Source organism: Pristis pectinata, chromosome 1 (genome assembly GCF_009764475.1).
Source record: "Pristis pectinata isolate sPriPec2 chromosome 1, sPriPec2.1.pri, whole genome shotgun sequence".
NCBI classification, from domain to species: domain Eukaryota; kingdom Metazoa; phylum Chordata; class Chondrichthyes; order Rhinopristiformes; family Pristidae; genus Pristis; species Pristis pectinata.
This window is the reverse complement of record NC_067405.1, coordinates 13,560,773-13,584,778: the sequence shown is the minus strand read 5'-3', so window position 1 is coordinate 13,584,778 and position 24,006 is coordinate 13,560,773.

Below are 24,006 nucleotides of genomic sequence, written 5' to 3'. Positions count from 1 at the left end.
CACCACATCTCCTGGCAGTATGTTCCAAGCATGTACCACTCTGCATGGTAAAAAGAAAATGTCTCCCAAATCTCCTTTAATCTTTCCGTATCTCATGTACAATGGGTGGGAAGTTCAAGGGAGATATCAGAGGAAGGTTTTTTACCCAGAGTGGTTGGGGTATGGAATGTGCTGCCTGGGGCGGTGGGGGAGGCAGGTACATTGGTCAAATTCAAGAGATTATTAGATAAGCATATGGAGGAATTTAAAATAGAGGGATAAGTGGGAGGAAAGGGGTTAGATAGGTGAGGTTAGATGGGCTGAAGGGCCTGTATTGTGCTGTACTGTTCTATGTAAAATCTATACACTCTTATATTTGATATTTCCACTCTGGGGAAAAAAAGACTCTGACGATCTACCCTTTCTATGCTTCTCATAATTTTATATACTTCTATCAGGATGCCCCTCAGACTCTGACACTGCAGAGAAAACAATCCATGATTGTCCAGCCTCTCCTGATAAATAATACTCTTTAATCCGGGCAACATCCTGGTGATCCTCTTTTGCACCCTTCGCAAAGCCCCCACATACTTCTTGTAATGCAGTGACCAGAACTGCACACAATATGCCAAATGTGCCCTGACCAAAACTTTATACAGCTTTTATACTCAATGCCCAGACTGATAAAGACAAGCTTGTCATATGCATTCTTTGCTACCCTATTTATTTGTGTTGCCATTTTCAACCATGTGATAATTCATTACTGTGTCGAGATGAGTTTTTTTTAACCAAACTTTCTAGCCAGTGGTTTCCTTTGTGATGTCCATTTGACTGTCTTAAAGGAAAGGGCAGTCCAGCTGATTGTTGAACTTCCCTTTTGACCGGGTACATGACTGGTGCTAAGGAACTTGGTGAGCTGCGGCTCAACATTAGCCATCATTTTGCATTTCCCAATGGAAGGAGGGATGTATGCTCTCTTTTTTTATTGCCAGTGTGAAATTGTTACTACTTTTATAATGAAGAGTTTTCATGTAGTTGTTACATCTGTGCTGAGGTAACAAGCCCTCAATGATTTTCTTCTTCAAGAAGTCATCCAATTTCCCCTTGCAAAGAAATAGTGAATCTGTACCTACTAGGTTTTCAGGCAGTTCAACCATGAGCAAAAGGTCTCTGATGTTTATGGATGCTATTGACTGAGCAATACATGTTGTTCAGGACCTCAGGTGAACTTGTCTGTTCACCAAGTGCTATCAGACCTTTAACATCCATCTGGGCAGACCAAAAGGGAGTCAGTTAAAATTATAATTAAAAAATAACTTAGCTGTGTTGATAATAAGAAAAATTGAGTTTTGCAACTTTAGTCTGCTAGTATGACAGAGATATCAAATTGCTTTAACATTTTTCCTCTTTAAGATAAATTAAAGTATTAAAAAAACTGGATTGTAATCAAATAAGAGCAACACAGCAAGCAATGGGCAGGCAATGAATGCTGGATGTGCATGGGCCTGATGAGCAAAATGGCAATATTCATGATCGTTGTGTAAATGACAGCAACTTTGAAACACCAATTCATACATACGTGTACATGGAGATTCTATGGTTGTTGTCAATAATTCACCATTGGATACCAGACCCCACTCTGATGATGGATTCCTCAGAAGATTAGCTTGGGACATGCATGTTGGGCTTGATACTCTTTACATATGCCTTGGAATTTCTATACCAGGTCCAAGGATGTGTTAGAGATATTCTCCCCTCAATTTAAATGGAAAGGGAAGGATGTGAGGGCATCCGGCAAAAGTTTTGTAATTTTAAATATTTTTAACATCAGTTATTAATTTTAAAATACCTTTTAATCTTTCCAAGAATTCCTTGAACAAGAGGTCCCTAGGATCAATGAGCCTCCTTCAATCTTCATGTCCTTATTCATTAGCTCCAAGCCTTACAAGGTAGTTCCCTCCACAAAGCCAAATCCATATAGTCCACCCATGTATTACTTCTCATAGCAGAATCTGAACAAGCCCCATCCATAGAATTGCTTTGACAGCTTGTTAAGATATGCTGTCAACCAGCTGTCAAAGCTGTTAATAATTTGGAGTCAATGGAATTTTGGAGGCCAATGCAACTAAACAGTGTAGTTGGTTCTACAGAATGGGACTGAGTTTCCACATAAATTTGACAGAATTAAGCTTTCTTTACATCTGGTCTATTTGCAAGAGGAACGACTACAGTTTAGGGTTCTTCTGCCACTGGAGAGGGAGGGGCAGGGTCAGGCGAGAAAACCCCTTAAATATTGTAAATACGGGATTGGGGTAGCCCCCCGGGGAGCCACACGAGTGGCATCGGTGCTGTGGTTTTTTTATATAAAAAGGTAACACTGATGATGGATCCGCACACGAATGTAAAGGTTTGCACTGTTTTATTGTTATATATAGTTTGTTTTTTATGATGAATAAAGTTTATCTTAGAATAAAAAAAGTGAAAGCATCCTCATTGTTGGAAATAATCCATTTGAAAGCCTACAACTGCCTTTTTAAACCTTGGTGACCTGATGGACTACCACCAATGACCTAATATGATCTCTCAGGCAAGTAAATGGGGCTCAATCATGGCTAATTCTGTTGCAAGCTCTTTGTGTTAAGAACAACTTCTACTATTAATCATAAGCAACCTACTATTAGCAATGCATTCATGCATCATCTGGTTATGTGACATTTAATAAAAGCAGAAGAATTATGTGGGGTCATCTTAGTTTACATAACTCATCACTTATATCAGTCTCAAGTTCACTGTCAGCAGCAAGGGTGCAGACACACAATGTCATAAAGTGGTGCTGCAGAATAAAATGGTATTTGTCTGCAATCTCTGATGTTTAGTCAAGTTAAATTTTCAGAAACAATTCATCCTGTGTGATATTAATGCAATTGTCTTTTTTATAGATTTTCCATCTTTGCTGCATGTGAAGATGAGAAAATTTGCTTCATCAGCTAGGCACTGGAAGGATATTCAGATGGGGTCAGATGAAGTAACATGGCAGGAGGAACATACACCAGCAATAGAGTGGCTGGGCATGTATACCAGCTTGCTTATGGCATATACCCATAGGAGTGATTGGCATTCCTTGAATATGTTGTAGCACAACTTGAGTTGTTAGATGGAAATGGAGGCATTTCTTATGAATGTTGTGCCCCTAACGTTATGTGCCTGTGATGCTGCTGCAAGTATGTTTTTTATTGCACCTGCGCACACATGTACTTGTGCATATAACAACAAACTCGACTTGACTTGAAGTGTAGAGGTTCAGTCACTGAGTTTATTCAAGACAGAGACCCATAGGTTTTTAGATATTAAAGGAATGAAGGGGATACGGGATTAGTGCAGGAAAGCAGCATTGATCATACTGAATGATGGAACAGACATGAGGGCTCCATTCAGCTACTCCTCTTATTTATGATGCTATTACAGCACCAGCGATCGGGGTTCGATTCTTGTCGCTGTCTGTAAGGAGTTTGTACATTCTCCCATGTCTGAGTGGGTTTCCTCCCACATTCCAAACACATACGGGTAGGTTAATGTGGGTTTAAAATGGGCGGCACAGACTCGTTGGGCCAGAAGGGCCTGTTACCATGCTGTAAGTAAAATTAAAAAAAAATATTTCTCATCTCATTTTCCATAGACTTGATGAGCTCAATGGCTTACTTCAGTGTTGTAACATTCAGGAGAGAAGTAAGATATCTCTGAGTGAGATGAATGGCACATGCTAACTGGATAGCCTTGTTATCGGTGACAACGTGAGAGAGGCACGAAGATGAGTGTTAGCGCTGGCTGGACAGATGGGTCGGAAACAGAAAAGGGTGGGGCTGGGCCTACATGGTGAGTTGGTGTGTGAAATGGTGTGCTGAATTGGACATAAAAGGGTAGACTGAGAACTATACATAACAGGATGTAGGAGAATGTTCTCACTAAGTTCCAAATTGATGGCATCATTGAACAGTTTGCAGCTGTTATAGAATCATTGAGTCATACACCATGGAAACAGGCCTTCAGCCCAATAAGTCTGTGCCAAGTATCAAGCACCAATTTACAATAATCCTACACTAATCTCATTTTACTCTTTCCACACTCTCGTCAACCTCATCTGATTCTACTCCTCTCTCTCTCTCTCTCTCTCTCTCTCTCTCTCTCTCACACACACACACACACACACACACACACACACACACACACACACACACACACACACACACACACACACACACACACAACTGTCAACCAGTGTGTCTTTGGGATGTGGGAGGAAACCAGAAGACCCAGACAAAATCCACGCGGTCGCAGGGGGAGCATGCAAACTCCACACGAGGAGCACCGGAGGTTAGGATTGAGCCTGAGTCACAGGAACAGCTCTACCTAGTGCAGCAGTGAGCTCAGATGCCTCTGCTCACTTCTCTAGTCATGCAAGGAACACAATGTTCCTGTAGGCCTTTACAACTCACACCATGATATCCAACCAGAAGTCCTTGTATCTTGAGACAACCTTTACAAGTTGGTAAATTGGTTTGTTATTGTCACATGTACCGAGATACAGTCAAAAACTTGTCTTGCATACTGGTCATACAGATCAATTCATTACAACAGTGCATTGAGGTAATACAAGGTAAAACAATAAGAGAGCAGAATAAAGTGTTACAGTTACAGAGAAAGTGCAGTGCAGGCAGATAATAAAATGCAAGGACATAACAAGGTCGATCAAGAGTCCATCTTATTGTACTAGGGAACCGTTCAATAGTCTTATAACAGCGGGATTGAAGCTGTCCTTAAACCTGGTCAACCAGCTCTCAAATCCACTAAATTTCATGGTTCCTACATGCTTTCAACAAGTTGAAAATGAGTGATACAAGTAATCTGCACACCTGGTCAGCCCTACTGGTTTGGAAACGAAGGGTTAATGGTGCTCTGACTAATACACCTGAAGGTATCATGAGTCTCCTGCTTGCTGTGGTTCCCCCTCCCCACCCTCAGCTTTGTCCAACCCAATCCCCTCACAGAACCTCAGTCAGCTAAATTTGAGCCATTCCTTCAATTCTGCATCATTTTTTGCCTGACTGCACTCTTGTGCAGATTATTGGGTCAATTTATTACATTAAAGGAACAATGGGAAATGCTAACTTTTCCTGTTTAAACTAACAGTTTGCTTGTTGCAAAAATTATGAGGAAAGATATGCAAATTCTCTTAGATCATTCCAAAGCCAAAGTCTTTGCCAGGGAACTAACACACTTGCAAGTTATAATGCTCAGGTCATATAATTAACAAAGGACAGAAGATTTTTTAATTAAAACAATTCATTTTGTGATCCAGCTAATGTCTTAAATGACTGTACACAGACTATTTTAAATGGAGAACAGTTTCTTTATGGAAGATAAATGTTGCAGTGATCTCCTGAAAAACAGATTACATTAAAATATAAAATTAACAGTGGCATATGTCATTAACCTGACATTTTTAATTATGAATGGAAAATTGTGAAAAATCAGTTATTACTCATATAACTGTTTCCTTGTCATTAATTTTTCCATTAAAAGGACTGCCTGCACTGCAGAGAGAAGCTAACACTTGGGTAAATGTGGTTTTGCATTATTATCTGGTTTTAATATTCACCATGTGCTTTAAGGCCTTATGTTTTATTCACAACATGAAATCATACAGCAGCGCAAGGTGTGGTTTATAGATAATTAATTCAGGCAGGGCTTTGTGCTCTTGCCCTCTACCTTTTTAAAGGTAAGCAAGGTAATGTAGGAGGAGGGAAATGTTAGGGATTGGATGATGGACACATTTTACTCTTGGTTTATTCTAGGTTTACTGACTCCCAAATTAGTCCCTGGTGTAGGTATTCCGAAATTCAATCTGAATTTGTAATCTTGAGGCATTTTGGAGAATGCTAATTGCACCCCTTGGGTTGTCAACCACTCTTCAACCAAAATGGGTTATAAATAGTGATTAAGTGTCTATTATTGAAGCACCTCCAGCTGTATAGCTATCTGCATGAGTGGAACTATAAGTGAATGAATTTGAGATTTGCCCTTATAACCTGTGCACTGCCAGTAACTCTTGTAATTATTACAATTATAATAAGCTGGATGAATTAATAAACCACCTCATTGGTTACCTATGCTTGCTTTTGCTACCACCACGTTTCCTCCACATTACTGGTATATACAAGGAAATACAAAGACATTAAAGCTTAAAATAGAAATACTGGGAGACATTCGCTGAAGGAATCAGAATTCTTCCAGTTGGGAGACACAAATAAATGTGCCATCTGGACTGATCGCACTCCATTGTCATGGGAAAGAAATACCAGGCAGACAGAGGAAAGGTTTTAATGATGCGTTCACAGGCTCCTTGAAGAAATGCAACATTCCCATTAACTTTGGGAATTCCTGGCGCATGACTGTTCATTGTGAAGAAGGAGTTTTCTTGGATGGTATTGAGAACCTCGTCAGTACATTAAGACCTCATAGATTTTCTATATAGATGGGTCAAGGATTACACCGCCTCACAAACTGCCCAACGGACATTTTGTCTTCTCCCCGCTCCCACTGGGCAGAAGATACAAAAGCCTGAAAACATGTATCACCAGGCTCAAGGACGGCTTCTATCCTGCTGTTGTATTGGTATTGGTTTATTATTGTCACTTGTACCGAGGTACAGTGAAAAGCTTGTCCTACAAACCGATCGTACAGGTCAATTCATTACACAGCGCAGTTACATTGACTTAGTACAGAGTGTGTTGATGTAGTACAGGTAAAAACAATAACAGTACAGAGTAAAGTGTCACAGCTACAGAGAAAGTGCAGTGCAATAAGGTACAAGGTCACAACAAGATAGATCGTGAGGTCATAGTCCATCTCATTGTATAAGGGAACTAGTATGTTAAGATGGACTCTTGACCTCACAATCTACCTCAATATGAGTTTGCATCTTATTGTCTACCTACACTGCATTTTCTCTGTAACTGTAACACTTTATTCTGCACTCTGTTATCATTTTACCTTGTACTACCTCAATGCACTAATGTAGTGAATTGATCTGTTTGAACAGTATGCAAGACAAGTTTTTCACTGTACCTCAGTACATGTGACAATAATAAACCAATTTACAATTTTACCTGTTAGGCACCTCCTGCCCCATTAGTAGAAGTATCTATGGTTCCTATATTGGTCTCATCTGCCACCTCAGAACCTACAAAACTGTAGTAGAACAACTCATCCTCGATCCCAAGGGACTGCTGAAGAAAAATAAGGTGAGATTAAATGAAAAGTTTTTTAAATGTAATTGTGGGTGGACTGGACTAATTTGAAGAGAAATATGCCCGAAATAGTTACTTCACAATATGTGTAACATCATTCAACAATTTTTTTAAACTCGCCTCCATCTCTGACATGTGATTTTACTGGCAATTGAATTTATTTTGTTGCTTTCTTTATCTGGAAGACATTTCTGATCTTTGCAAATTCCACATAATGGACTGGACCTTGGCCAGTGGTTCTATAATGAATTGATAGCGTTTAACGATATATACTGCATGCTTGAACAATAATTGAATAATTGGTTTATTATTGTTACATGTACTGAGGTACAGTGAAAAACTTTGCTTTGCATACCATCCATACAGATCATTTCACACCATCAGAACATTGAAGTAGTACAAGGCAAAAGCAATAACTGAATGTAGAATATAGTGTTACAATTACAAAGAAAGTACAGTGCAGGTAGACACAATGCAAGCAGACAATAAGGTGCAAGGCTAATGACGTTAGATTGTGAGTTCAAGGGTCCATCTTATCATACAAGAGGTCCATTCAATCGTCTTATAACAGTGGGATAGAAGCTGTCCTCTCGCCTGGAAGTAGTGGTTTCAGGCTTTTGTATCTTCTGCCCATTGGGAAGGGAGAGAAGAGAGAATGTGTGGGGTGGGAGGGATCTTTGATAATCTTGGCCGCTTTTCTGTAACAGCAAGAAGTGTAGATCATGGAGTCCATGGATGGCCGTCAAACACGAGGTCAAATATTTTGCATTATTTTTACTACCTCAATGTAATTATGTATAGTTGATCTGCCTGGATGGCATGCAACGCAAAAGCTTTTTACTGTATCTCACCACATGTGACAATAATAAACCCTCGCGTTTCACAGAGTCATACAGCACACAAGCAGGGTCTTTCGTCCACCAAGTCTGTGCTGACCATCAAGCACTCATTTACACTAAATTGACATGAATCTTTTTTTATTATTTTCTTCCCATGTTCCATCAACTTCTCCCAGATTCTACCACTCAGCTACACAAGAGGGTAATTTACAGTGGACAATAATTGTACGTGTTTGAGATGTGGGAGGAAAACAGAACATCCCGACGAAACCCTCGTAGTCACGGGGAGAACTTGTGGATCCCACACAGACCAGATCAGAGGTCGGGTTTGAAGCTGGATTACTGGATCTGTGCAGCAGCAAATCTGCAAGCTGTGATACTGTACCATCTTGCTTATCAAACTCCCCTGTAAGTGAATCTGTTCACCTCAATGTATAAGGTAGAGAATTCCACATTCTTCCCAATCTTTGCAGAAAGAGGGTTCTCCAGAATTTCCAAATGGATTTTTGGCAACCATCTTAAATTTAATACAGATGTTAGAAAGCTGAAATATAAAACAAGATTAAAAAATCTCAGCAAGCTAAGCATCATCAATGGAAAGAGAAACAATTAATGCTTCAGGTCTGAGACCCTTCGTCAGAACTGGGGAAGGGAGAAAACAAAATGTGTTGCTAATGGTAATGAACATTATATGGACAAGGAACCTTACTCAGATCCTAACTACCCCTTAAATGGCACATTAGGTTATTTTGTCTCACCCCATCAGAAATATTCTCTTGGTTCTACCCAACCCCTCCCTCCTTCCCTTCTACCCAAACTAAGTTGATTTCTCTCCTTCCCAGTTCTAATTAAGGGCCCAGCCCTGAAATGTTAATGGTTTCTCTCTCTACAGATGTTGCCTGACCTGCTGAGTGTTTCCAGCATTTTCTGTTTTTTTTTATATGTAATGCTTCCTGATATTTATCTTCACTTCACGCAGAAGTAGCATTTCCATGTCTACATTATTCAAACCTTGCATATTTGTAATGACTTCAATTAGGTCATCCTTCAGTCTTTTCTATGCTCAAGATAAGAGCCAAAACCTGTTCTTTCTTATTCAATATGTATATCCTTTCCACTGGTATAATCATTATGATTTTTTTTTGCATTTGTTTCACTCTCTCTGTGTACTTTTTATTATAGGAAAGCCAAAGAATCTCATTTTAGATTTCATCTGCTGAGCTGTTGTGTCCAATTATCCAAATTCCCTTTCGTATTCAGAGTTTTAAGGTTACAGAGACCAAAGAGATAAAACATCACATTATGCACATGTAGGCTAATATTTGTTTATCCTTAATAGAATTCTCTGCTGGCAAAAACATGTACTTGAAAAGCTGTGACCTAGAGGGCTACAGAGAAAGTGCTGGAAGGGGGAATCAGGCTGAGTACCAGGTTTTCAACTGGCACAGATATGATGGGCCAAATGGCCTCCTTCTGAGTTGTACATGGTCAATGATTTCTAAAAATAATTCTGGATCTAAGACAAAGAGACATTGATTTTTTTTTATACCACGATAGCCTTGAATAAAAATGATCTCTGGCAGAGAGGAGACTTTAATGTCAGTGTCCATTAAAATGGGAACGAGGTTATAGCAAGAGGACTGCATGGTGGTGCAATGGTTAGTGCTGCTGCCTCGCAGATCTAGAGTCTTGGGTTCGATTCTGACCCCTGGTGCTGTCTGTGTAGAGTCTGCATATTCTCCCCATACAATATGGGATGTTGCTGGGTGCTCCAGTGTCCTCCCGCACCCCCAAAGATGTGCTTGTAAGTTAAGATAAGATATCTTTATTAGTCACATGTACATCGAAACACACAGTGAAATGCAACTTTTTCGCGTAGAGTGCTCTGGGGGCAGCCCGCAAGTGTCGCCACGCTTCTGGCACCAACATAGCACGCCCACAACTTCCTAACATGTACGTCTTTGGAATGTAGGAGGAAACAGGAGCACCCGGAGGAAACCCACGCAGACACACAAGGAGAACGCACAAACTCCTTACAGACAGCGGCCAGAATTGAATTGAATAATAATGATACGCTAAACACTACACCACCATGCCTGTTGGTTTATTGGCTATTGTACGTTTATTAGCTATTGTAAATTACCCCATGGTGTAGGTCACAGAGAGATACAGCACAGAAACATGCCCGTGGGCCCAGTCCACACCAACCATCAATACCCTTTTACACTAATCCTACATGAATCCCTTTTTATCCACACATTCTCATCAACTCCCAGACTTTATCATGCACCTATACACTCGGGGTAATTCACAGTGGCCAGTAGTAACCTACCAACATCTTTGGGGCGTGAGGGGAAACCAGAACACCTGGAGGAAACCCACACAGTCACAGCGAGAACGTGCAACCTCCGCACCGACGGGACCTGAGGTCAGGATTGAACCCAGGTATCCAGCACCATGAGGCAGCAGCTCTACCAGCTGTGCCACTGGGCTACCCTCCAGTTAAGTAACAAAAGAAACAAATGTGAGCTGATGGGAGTGTAAGAGAGTTGCGGGGGTTCAGGGAAATAAAGAGAAGGGGTAATGGAGTTGGTCTGCTGGGAGCTGGAATGGAGTCAATAGGCCAAATGACCTCTTTCTGTATCATAATAAGTAAGTTTCAGCACACCGCTTTATATCCTTTCAACACTAATTACCTGCTCCCTTCTTTGATTCACTTTCCTTATCAACGGACTACCACTTGCAAGGAAGTATGTTTTATTCTCAAATCAGCCATCAGTTAACCCCTGCAGCCAAGACTATGAGAGCCATAGTTCCACTTGCTTTGACATAGCGATATCCAGTTATAGCTACCCAATATCAGTTAATTCATATCCTCTCTTCAAAGCAAAACTCCCATCTTGGTAATTGTCTCCATGTCAAGATTTACCAGTTCCTGAAAGGAAAATAGATGCCAACAACTGCATCTTTCTTTTATCTTTCTTATAAATCTGTGACAGAACATTAACAAACAAAAAAATAAGTTATCTGCTACTCACTTTCAATCGAAGGCTTTACAGGTGGCACAGTGGTATAGCCAGTCACAGCTCCAGTCACCTGGCTTCGATCCTGACCTCCAGTGCTGTCTGTGTGGGAGTCCTGCACATTTTCCCTTTGACCACGTTGGTTTCCCCCAAGGACTCTGGTTTACTCCTACATTCTCAAACTGCGTGGGTTGGGCAGGTTAATTGTCTTTAGTGCCTAGGTGAGTGGTTGAACATCGAGGCAGTTGTGGGAATGTAGGAGATTGGGAAGGATTAGTTAAAAATGGGTTGGTTGATAGCATGGACTTGGTGGGCCAAAGGGACTGCCTCTCTGACTTGATCTGCTGAGGTTGAATGCACTATCACCCAATGTGAGATGTAGCTAACTGGCTTCCAAGTGACCTAATTCTGACCTCTGTGACAACCTCTTAGACTAAAAGTGCTCTTAGTTTTAGGACAATGTTGTATGTCACCCATTAAACATAACTCCATGTACATTTAAAGTGACAAAGGGCAAACTCCTGAATATTTATACTGATCCAAGCACAACGTGACAGCAGAAAGGTTATACTGGTTTGACGAAAAGCCCTTTATTAGTTCATGGGATATGCAGCTCCAACAACAAATTCCACTTCCTTTAAGTGCAAGTTTTCATGATAGAGTCTTTAGATAACCCACATTTCCAACTGGCTTTCAATTCAATTCATATATGTTCAGGAACATAAGGCCTGCAGCTTAAGCACTTCACAGGAGTTGCTTTGTGAACATGTCAAATTGGTCTCTCTTCCATATAATCTTGGTTGACAGGGCAGTAAAAGTAGTTATTTGCATTGTTGGAGGTAAGTGCTGCCATCATTTGCCTTTCCTGGCACACACTTATTAATCCTCCCTTTATGAATGGATTTACAGGCTAAATCCTGGTCCTCATGACTTCACGTATTATTATTTCAAAAATTCGCATTTCGATTTCAACTTCTGAAAACCATGGACATGTTTCTCCCTGGCTACTTCTGCCTCTGCCAGATTCTGATAAAATGTAGCTTTAACATTAATCCATCTCAGTGACACAAACTAGTTTGAACTGCTGCCTCACAGCTCCAGTGATGCAGTGAACTCTGGTACTGTTTTTGTGGAGTTTGCATATGGGTATGCTTCGGGTGCTCCTCCTACATCTGAAAAAAACAGTTTGGTAGGTTAATTGCCTAATGTAAATTGTCCTCGCATCCTGACTGGTTGCATCACAGCCTAGTCTGAAGCCTCCAATGTGCAGGATCGCAGGAAGCTGCAAAGGGTTGCAGACTCGCCAGCTCCATCACGTACACAACCCTCCGCACCATCATGGACATCTTCAAGAGGTGGTGCCTCAAGAAGGGCAGCATCCATCACGAAGGACCCTTACCATCCGAGACATGCCCTTTTCTCGTTACTACCATCAGGGAGGAGGTACAGGAGCCTGAAGACCCAAACTCAATGATTCCGGAACAGCTTCTTCCCCTCGCCATCAGATTTCTGAATGATCCCATGAACCCATGAACACTAACTCATTATTCCTTTTTTGCGCTATTTATTTATTTTTGTAATTTATAGATTTTATATTTTTTGCACTGTACTGCTGTCACAAAACAACAAATTTCACATCATGTTCAGTGATAATAAATCTGATTCTGATTCTGATTCCCTGATGTGTGAGGGGGTGGCGTGGGGGGGAGAGACGATGGGATTGCAGGGAGAATTATAAAAAGAAGGGAATAGTATAGGAATAGTGGGCCAAAGGGCCTATTTCTGTGATCAATGACTACTTACGTTCCTGAAAAATAAATCAATAACCCTAAACATTCATTCCCTCCACCACTGGTCAAAGTCAAAGTCGAGTCTATTGTCATTGTACAAGTAAGATAAGATTTCTTTATTAGTCACATGTACATTGAAGCACACAGTGAAATGCATCTTTTGCGTAGAATGTGCTGGGGGCAGCCCGCAAGTGTCGCCACGCTTCTGGCACCAACATAGCATGCCCACAGCTCCTAAGCCGTACGTCTTTGGAATGTGGGAGGAAACTGGAGCACCCGGAAGGAAACCCATGCCGACAAGCGAGGACGTACAAACTCCTTACAGACAATGGCTGAAATTGAACCCCAAGTACATGCATGCATAGATGCAATGAAAAACTACCTTGCAGCAGCATCACAGGCACATAGTATTAGAGACACAACATTCACAAGAAAAATATAAATTATGTACCATCTATAAAATGCACTACTGTTACCTGCCTAGGCTATTTGGCAGTACCTCCCACACCTGCGACCTCCTGCACCAAGATTTGCAAGGGCAGCGGGCACATAGAGAGTCATAAAGTAATACAGCACAGAAACAGGCCCTTCAGCCCAACTGCTCCATGCCAACAGCATCTTCCCTGCTAGTCCCAGTTGCCTGTGTTCAGCCCATAACCCTCCAAGCCCCTACCCTCCATGTACCTATCCAAATGCCTCTTAAATATTACAATTGCACATGGGAACACCACAACCTGTAGGTTCCCTCAGTTACACACCATTCTGACTTGGAAATGTATTGCTGCCTTTCATCATCACTGGGTCCAAATTCTGGAACTCCTCATCCTGTAGCACGCTGGGAGTCCCTTCATGAGAAGGGCTACAGCAGTTCAAGATGGCACCATCTCCTCAAGGGCAATAAATGGGCTCTTATAAGATAAGATAAGGCATCTTAATTAGTCACATGTACATCGAAACACACAGTGAAATGCATCTTTTGTGTAGTGTCCTGGGGGCAGCCCGCAAGTGTCACCACGCTTCTGGTGCCAACATAGCATGCCCACAAATTCCTGACCCCTACGTCTTTGGAATATGGGAGGAAACCCACCCAGACATGGGGCTCTTGTCAGCAATGCTCAGATTCCAAAAATAAGAAATGTTCCCTTTTCCTGAATAATGAGTTCATTGCAATCTGATTTCTTTGTAATAATGTTTTCATTATTTCTCAAACACCTAAGCTATGATAGGTAGCTGTGAATATTTGAACCAGCCGGGTACACAGTTTGTGAAATTTTGCCAAAACGGCCAACGGGAATTGTTAAAAGGCAGATCCAGTGCTGGGACAAAGAGATACATTCAATGAACACTCACAGAATGGCAAAACAGTACTGCCTGAGCCAACATATGTTTTAAAACTACATGGAAGCAAGTATAAAAAAATTCAATAGCCTGCAAAAGATGCCTTAGGGAAGACAATCACTTTCTTTTAATAGGAGGTGGAAGCTGGTAATGAAGTTGGCAGCTGTCATCTGGAATTGATTGGTTGAATGGCCCTTTTATGAGCCAGAACCATCCTATGGCAGTTCCTCAACAGTTTATGAATTAATGAATCAATGAAGTAAAATTCTCACAAGCTAAATAAATGGCTAATAAAAACAGAAAATGTTGGAACCACTCAGCAGATGATGCAACATCAAATAAATGGCAAATTAGCCTATCTTTACACAATGGATTAAAACTCAGTGTGGGAGTTATTTTTTTTAACTATATGATGAATCAATTAAGATAATTACAGTAAAATTAATGCAATATCAAGTGGAAGCCTGCCATTGACATTACCTTTCAAACACATGACCCATACCACTAAGAAGGACAAGGGCAGCTGGCACATAAGAATACAACTTCTTGCATTTCCCTTCCAAGTCATACACCAACCTGGCTTGGAAATATATCACTGTTCTTTCATCCTTGCTGCATGTAAACCTTGGTACTCCTTAGTTGGCCATGGCCAAGAAAACTCACCAGAGCCTCTACTTCCTCAGGAGGCTAAAGAAATTTGGTATGTCCCTTTTGACACTCACCAACTTTTATCGATGCACCATAGAAAGCATCCTATCTGGATGCATTACGGCTTGGTACGGCAACTTCTCTGCCCAGGACCGCAAGAAACTGCAGAGAGTTGTGGACACAGTCCAGCACGTCACAGAAACCAGCCTCCCCTCAATAGACTCCGTCTTTACCTCTTGCTGTCTTGGTGAAGAAGCCAGCATAATCAAAGACCCCACCCACCCGGGTCATTCTGTCTTCTCTCCTCTCCCATCAGGCAGAAGATACAGGATCCTGAGGGCACATACCACCAGGATCAAGGGCAGCTTCTATTGTACTGTGATAAGACTATTGAACGGTTCCCTTGTACGAGGAGATGGACTCTTGACCTCACAATCTACCTTGTTGTGACCTTGCACCTTATTGCCTACCTGCATTGTACTTCCTCTGTAGCTGTGACAGTTTACTCTGCACTGTTATTGTTTTTACCTGTACTACCTCAATGCACTCTGTACTAACTCAATGTAACTGCACTGTGTAATGAATTGTCTTGTACAATCGGTATGCAAGACAAGTTTTTCACTGTACCTTGGTACAAGTAACAACAATAAACCGATACCAATACCAATACCAATGGACCATAGAGGTGCGAGAAGAGGCTCACCATCACCTTCTCTAAGGCAATTGGGAATGAGCAATGGGTTCTGGTCTTGACAGATGTGATTAAATCCTGTAAAAATAATTAAAGGATAAAAAAACGGTGCCAGTGAAGTGGAGGATCTTGCTCCCGAGGATATATCTCTTCAGTCGTTGCCAGTAACTGAAACTGACTGGCAATATGTTCCCTCTTAGAATGAAGGAGTTTGCTTTGTTTAATAGAACCATGGCACTCAACAGCGGGAAACATCTGTGGCTGATTGGGAGAATATATTGAAAGCCATGATGATGCGCTGGTAATGATTAAGATTCAAAGAAGTAATATGCATGTTGCAAAGAGCAAAGAAAAAATCCTTTAATTTGCAATTCTCCTGTAGGAAAAGAGATTCATTTGTAGTTAATGAGAGAAATTAAAGACTGTATTAAGTCAAAAGAAAGAGGCTAATATTTTTGACAGAAATAGCAGTAGGTCTGAGGACTGGGAATATTTTTGAGCTCAACAGAGCAACACCAAGAAATTGACAAAGAAAGGCAGATTAGAATATGAATGTGGATGGGTGAGAAACAGGTAATGATTTTTTATAGGTATACATAAAGGAAAAGACTAACAACTACAAATGTGGGTTACTTAGAGACATTTACAGAATTTATAATGAGAAGTAAGGAAACTGCAGAAGTACTAAATGTCCATAAAGAAGTAACAATAAACCAGCTGAATATATAATGGAGAATCAAAGGACCAGCGAGAATGAGAAACTGAAGGAACTAAAAGTTAAGCAAATAAGTAGTACTGGAAAAGTTAGTGAATTCGAAGGTTATAAAACCCAGTCTACATCCCAAAGTCTTGAAGAAGGTGGTTTTAGAGATATGCTCAGGTTATTATCTCCCAAGATTCTGAAGGTTTCGGGATTGTTCCTGTTGATTGGAGGGTCACAAATGTAACCCCACTACCTAAGAAAGGAGGGAGAGAGAAAAGGGGGAACTACTGACCTGATATCCTGACATCGGTGGTCGGGAAAGTGCTGGAATTCATAAAAAGGATGTAATAACACCTTAAGGAGTATAACAAGATTGAGCAGAATTATTATGGATTTATGTAGACAAAATTATGCTCAACTAAGCAGCTGGAGCTCTTTGAGACTATGATAGAATAGATAACGGGATATGGTATATTTGGCTTTCTGGAAGGCTTTCAGTGAGGTCCAACACAGGAAGTTGTTTAACAAGGATAGAGCACATGGAATTGGGGGTAATGCATTGAGAATTGGTTATTGGTTAGAAAACAATAAATGGCAATAAATGGATCCAGCATGACAGGCTATTACTAGTGTAGTGCTGCACAGATTGGTGCTCGGGTTCCAACCATTCTTCGATATCACTGATACGGCTATGCAGATGAAATATATTTGCAAGTTTGCTGTTGATACTAAACACAGTGGAATTGTGAATATGAAGGAGGGTGTAAAGATGCTTCAGTGGATTAGGGACAAGCTGTTTATGGCTGAGATGAGGCAAACCTTCTTCACTCAGAGAGACGGACCTTTGGAGTTTTCAACCATAGAATCACTGTACTCATTCAAAACAAAGACCAGATGAAGGGAATCAAAGGTTATGGTAACAGTGCTGGAAAATGGAACTGAGGTAGAAAATTAGCCATGATCTTGATGAATGATAGAGCGGCCTTAAAGACCTCGATGGCCTATACTTGTTACTAATTATTTTTTTCTTATTTTCAGATTTAGTGTAAATAATGTGTGCCAGCTACCATTAAACTTCACAAGTGCAACTGACCTGCAAACAAATCAGTATTCTGCACCTTCAATTACTCTCTATTCCCCAGAATTACTTATCCTTCCATCTAATTCCCAGGCAAGGTATTCAAATTGCTCCTTTCTGAAGATTGTACATATACAGTATTGGGTCATAGTTAACCCAGGTCAATCACTGACCCTGACCCACCCTCCTCAAACTTACCCTTACCTTATCCAGAGGCGGAGGACGAAATCCATTAGCCTAAAGTCTCCTAGAGTTGATTGGGATGGGTCTTTGTTGACATAACACAGAATTCCCCAAGCAGCCTCAAAGAGTCAACAAAGCTGATAGGACTCGAGAAACAAAGGACTGCAGATGCTGGAATCTAGATGAAAAACATGATGATGCTGGAGGAACTCCGCAGGCCAGGCAGCATCCATGGAGAAAAGCAGGCAGTCAACGTTTCAGGTCAGGACCCTTCTTCAGGAAGGAAGCTGATGGGACTGTGAAATACAAAAAAACTGGAATTAATATTAAATGTTTGTGTCTTTGAATTTCAATGGCATTTAAAAATATTGCAACTGCAATAAATAATGTAAAACTGAAATCTGTTAAATTAATTATTGTTGGAAACAATACCTGTTCAAATCTGTTTTATTGGTCAAAGCTATTCATAAAATGAGAGTACAATGTACCACAAGGGCAGATTTATAGTTCAGTGTCAGAGAAGCACTTATTCAACAGGTTGGAACTAGGGGCACAATCTTAGGATAAAGGGTGTGATATTATAGATTGAGATGTGGAGAAATATCTTTCTTCAGTGAGGTTGCAAATTTTTGGAACTTTCTACCCCAAAGAATTATAAAGTTTCATGCTCGAGTATACTTGGGGATAAAAGAATATAGGGACAGAACTGAAGACTTCACATAACAAGGATACATGTTAGAATTTAAGTTTGACTGTTTGTGGATTAGTACAAGTATAATGAGAACCCCTCTACAATCACAAGAAGGACAGTGGAGTTCCATCTATACAGTATATCTGGGGATCAGAGAATGTTTTTAAGACACTTCCCACAGGAAATTGAAATGAAGAAATGATAATGGTGAAGGTGGTTCATGAAGACTGATGGGCCACAAAGTTTTCTGTTTTAATCTCACTGCATGCCCTCCTAATTTATGATTCCTTCAAATCCTGCTAAATTAGCCAATATTTCTTAGGTGAACCTTATAGATTAGGACAAATGAAAACGGCAAATCTGGAACTAGTCAGCAGGTCAGACAACCTCTATAGAGAGAGAGAAATAGAGTCAATGTTCAGGAACAATGAAAGTTAGTCAGTAGAGCCACTACCTCACAGTGCCAGAGACCTGGGTTCAATCCTGACCTCAGGTACTGTATGTGAGGTTTGCATATTCTCCCTGTGACTGCATGGGTTTCCTCCTGTTGCTCTGGTTTCCTCTCATGTCCCCAAAAAGATGAAGGTTTGTAGGTTAATTGGCCACTGTAAATTGTCCCTTGTGTGAAGGTGAGTGGCAGAATCTGGGGGAAGTTGGCGAAAATGTAGGGAAAATAAAAAAAGTGGGATTAATATAAGATTTGTGTAAAGTTGGTGGTTGGTACGAAATTGAGAGATCAAAGAGCTTGTTTCCATGCTGTGTGACTCTATGAGTTGCAATAAATTGATTTTCAAAGTGTTTTTAAAATAAATCCTCATGTGCAAATATTTATTGCTGTGTACAATTTTATTCCATCAGACTTTAATAATTTAAAGTTTACACATGCACCTGTGCACACATGTACTTGTGCATATGACAATCTGTATACTGACTGGTGTCTCTCAGTCCCTCTCAGGGGGATATCTGTGCACTGATCACTGTCACTCAGTCCCTCTCTCTCAGGGGGTTGTCTATACACTGACCGACTTTGAATGCTGATTTAATGCTATATTTGGGGGAATCATTTGAGTTTATGAAGTCTATTGTCCACCTGGTCAATCTTAATTAAAGAATCATCCTTATGTGAAAACAATATCGCTTCAACAGAAGGATGATTAATGACATTGCCACTCATCAGTGAAATTCACTCTATTAATCAAGAATTGATACTTCCAAGTTCCATGACATTTTATTAATTAATATAACAAAAAATAAAGATATAGAAATCCTTTATAACTGAATGCCAAATGAATTGCTTTTTATCAGCATGTGGTCCAATTTATTGATCATTATCCCACAAATGTTTAATTACTTTTCAGTTCACGAGCCTGACACAAGTGGATAACTTGCTTGCTTGAGTCAGAAGGTAGTGGATTAATCCCACTCTTTAACCGTTTACTCCAGTGGAGCAGTGAGGGAGTACTTCACTGTTAGAGGTGTCTTCCGTGAGATAACAAATTAAACCAAGAGCATCTACAAATGCAGACTAGGTGACCATTTCTCAGAACACCTGCGCTCTGTTTGTAACCGTGATCTGCTTCTTCCCGTTGCCAGTCACTTCAACTCCCCCCCCACATTACCATTGATATGTCAGTCCTCGGCCTCCTCCACTGTCAGGAGAATTCCAAGCGCAAACTGGAGGAACAGCACCTCATTTTCCGTCTTCGAACCTTGCAGCTTAATGGCATGAACATTGAATTCTCCCACTTTAGGTAATCTCCACCCCTCTTCCCCACAAAGCACACCCCCCATCATGCTTCTTCCCTTTCCTAGCCTCTTTTTTCTACCGTTTTTTCCTCTCTCTTCTTACCTTTGACCCATCCCCCAGTGGATCTGCTCTCCCCTCCTCCCCCGCACCTGCCTATCACTATCTCTTACCTGCATCTACCTATCACCACCTTGTGCCCACCCCACCTCCCCTCTTTTGTCCACCTATCACTGCTCTGTTTTTCCCTCCTATATAGTGGGCATCCCCTTTTGCTATCTTCAGTCCTGAAGAAGGGTCCTGACCCAAAACATTGACCACTTGCTTTTCTCTGCGGATGCTGCCTGGCCTACTGAGTTCCTCCAGCATCATTGTGTTTTTCATCTAGATTCCAGAATCTGCAGTCCTTTGTTTCTCTAAACTAAGAGCCTATCGACCCCTCAAATGGACATAAAGATGTGTGACACTACTTTGAGAGAAGTGCAGGATTGCCTCCAGTGTCCAAGCCAAAACAAATCCCTCAAACAAAATTGGTTCATTCGGTCATAGCATTTATGCGAAAGCTTGCTTTGCATATATTAGCTGCCATGTTTCCTTGATGACCTTTCTTTTGCCATGAAGAACACTATGTAATTGCAAGCGACTGGATTTTAAAATAATTGACAAACAACCCAGAGGTAATATGAGGAGAGACATTTTTACACAGTGAGTGGTCCATGGTCCGGAATACACTTCCAGAAAGTAAGGTGCTTACGGACTGGATTGTAGCTCTCAAAAGGGAATTAGATAAATATTTAAAAGTTAAGAAAAAACCTTCAGTGCTCAGGGCTGTTCCACAAGAAACCATCCCAGGCACAATAGAGTGAATGGTCTCTTCATAACTATTCTGTCCCTTTCTTTTTCTTTTGATTTTCTTAAACCTCATTCCACAGCAGCCACTTTTTCTTCCCTACGTTGACTTCTGTACACATAATTTTAAGGTAAGTTATGCATCCTTGTGTAAAAGTAACTGGATATGTAAGGGTTAATAATGTATGGCTGTTATTGCTTCAACCATGGTGTGGCTATAGTTATGACTGCAAGATGTGGAGGTGCTTGGGGGTGCTTAAGGCATATCTTGTTTTGCTAAAAGTTTGCTGTAAGCAACTGCCCAAGTTTGTGCAACTCTGCATGTAGGCATCTTTAGATTAATTATAAAAGGAGGGACACAAACATGTAAATCTTTGAGTGGGGATCAGTACAGAGCTTGGGTTACACTGTTTACTCTTTCTGTATATCCCTCACTCCTGCTAGCGATCTGCTGGCATTAAATAATAAAGCGCTTATTGTACGCTCCTTGGTTCTGTGGTTGTCTACTTTATTACAGTGCGGACTGACTTCCACACTTGTCCCTGAAGAGGAACTCTCCATGGAGAACTTTTTCTTCTAACCTTAAGTGACACTTAGCTTTATCCAATATTGTAGCTGGGTGTGTGTTTTGCCCTCGGCGCTGTTTGTATAATGCAGAGCTAGTATTACCATACTCTATAGATGTGCTTTTCACAGCTCACTGCCTCAGACTCTCATCTGCTTTTCATTCTCAAGTATTACCTCTGGAATTGCCAACATTACAACACAGAGACACCAACAGCTACAAAGGTCAGGGCATTTAGATAGTAAACAATAAGGAGCAAACCTTACAACACTATGAAGCTGATAATCTTATGTTATCTGCCAAGCTACCAATTAGCTGCAAATTGCCAATGTATTCAGGATGTGGCCCCTGCATTCAGCTTGCCTTTAAAATGTCAAACAGATTTGCAAGGGTAGATTACTTAAAATGACATATGACTGGAATTGGAGAGTGGAACATGGATTACACAATTCAGTTTCAATGAAAAGTGAATCATAAATGGAAATCATGGACTTTCTGTGATTTGTGTGGTCTGAATTTTTCCTTTCAGTTTCTTGGTACATCCGTTGCCATAATGTCGTCTCGCACAGCAGCATTCAATGACATGCAATGCACAGTTGGATGACACACTGTGCATTTTCGATCTCACACACATGGCTGACAAATGGTCCCATTGTTCTGTATTGCTAGTGAGACCTGTTTCAGTGTTACTTCCAGAGACCAGATTTCAGAATTGGCACTGGGTAGGAGACCTTTAAAGAAAAGGAAATAAATCTTTCTGCCCTGTTATTGGAGGGTATGAGCTATAAAGGCTGGACAGACTTGGGTTGTTCTCCCCAGAGTGTCAGATGCTGAGGGGGCGATCTGATAGAGGTGTTTAAAATTATGAGGAGCATAGACAGGGAAGACAGTCAGAATCTTTTCCCTTGGGTAGAAATGTCAAACACCAGTGGACATGCTTACAAGGTTAGAGGGGAGGAAGCTGAGAGGTGACGTGAGGGGCAAGTTTTTTTTTACGCAGAGAGTGTTAGGTGCCTGGAATGGGTTACCAGGGATTGTAGTGGAAGCAGGAAGTTTGGTGGAGTTTAAAAGGCTTTCCGATAGACACATGAATATGGAGAGCTATGGATGATACACAGGAGGAGGACATTTAGTATAAATTGGCATCAAGGTTGGCACAACATTGTGCACCAAATGGCCTGTCCAGTGCTGTATTGTTCTATGTTCTATGTCTATGTTTCTGTTGTGAAATCTTTATCTCACTAGCCTTCTTCAAGGCAAGTTTGACAAGATGGAAAAACCGTTTTAATTGTTGCCCTTGGGCTCTCACCTGCTGTCTGCCAGATGGAAAGTGTTAAAATTTGTACTGAGGTGAGTGAAAGACTCCAGCAGCAGTTTCAGTTGGAAACCATGAACGATTATATTGTATAAAAGGAACTGGGAAAGGAAATAGATCTTAAAAGGTAACACTTCAGATTCAACCACAGAACAGTGTGGAAGTTGGCCATGCAAACAGATAATGCTGTTTTTATTAAAAAGCATAATGTATAAGAGCAAGGACAAAATGTAGAATGAAATGTCTAATGTTGTGTATGCAGTATCATCCTATTATTGACAGCTTTAGCAATCCCTATATTCAAGGATGACTGTCACAGATTTACAAATGGGATCTGAAATGACTCATGTGTCTGATCCTGAAAATACATAGCTGCACAGAAGAGAGGCAAAGGTTTCACTCAAAGGTGAGCTGCCTGCCAGCAAAGTGATCTTTTCCTTTCCTTCCTTTTCAGTTACGAAGGTGAAGCACTTCTCAAGGCAGCCCACTGCACGATGGGAGAGGAAACCAACTGATGGTTTGTGATGTCCCCATCTGTTTCCTTGAAAAATTCCTTCAGAATTTTCCTATAATGGGAGATTGGGACAGAGGTGGAGTGGGTGCAGAGTCAGGTTTGGTGTTGTGTGGCCAGAAATGATGGGATTACTGCGAGGGGGAAAAAAAAAACAACAAAAAAATGCAGATACTGGAAATCTGAAATAAAAATGCAGGTCAGGCTACATCTGTGGAGAATGGCCCCTCCGAACTCCAGTGATCCTGACTTCTGGTGCGGTCCAAGTAGAATTTACTCATTCTCACTGGGACCACATGGGTTTCATAGAACATATAACAGTACAGCAGAGCACAGAACAGACCCTTTGGCCCACAATGTTGCACCAACATAGCTATTCCTTCCTACCTACAGAATGCCCATATCCCTCTATTTTCCTCTCATTCACGTGCCCATCCAAGCCTTCTTAAAAGTCCCCAATGAATTTGCCTCCAACACCCTATCAGGCAATGCATGCCAGGCATCCACCACTCTCTCAGTAAAAAACGTACCCCTTACATCTGTTCTGAACCTACCCCCTCTCACCTTAACTGCATGCCCTCTGGTATTGGATCACTCAATAATGGGGAAAAGATATTGCTTGTCCACTCTGTCTATGCCCCTCATAATTTTCCTTTGAGTGCTTCAGTTTCTACCCATGTCCCAAAGATGTGTGGGTTGGTAAATTGGTAACTCAGTTTATTATTGTCACATGTACCGAGGTACAGTGAAAA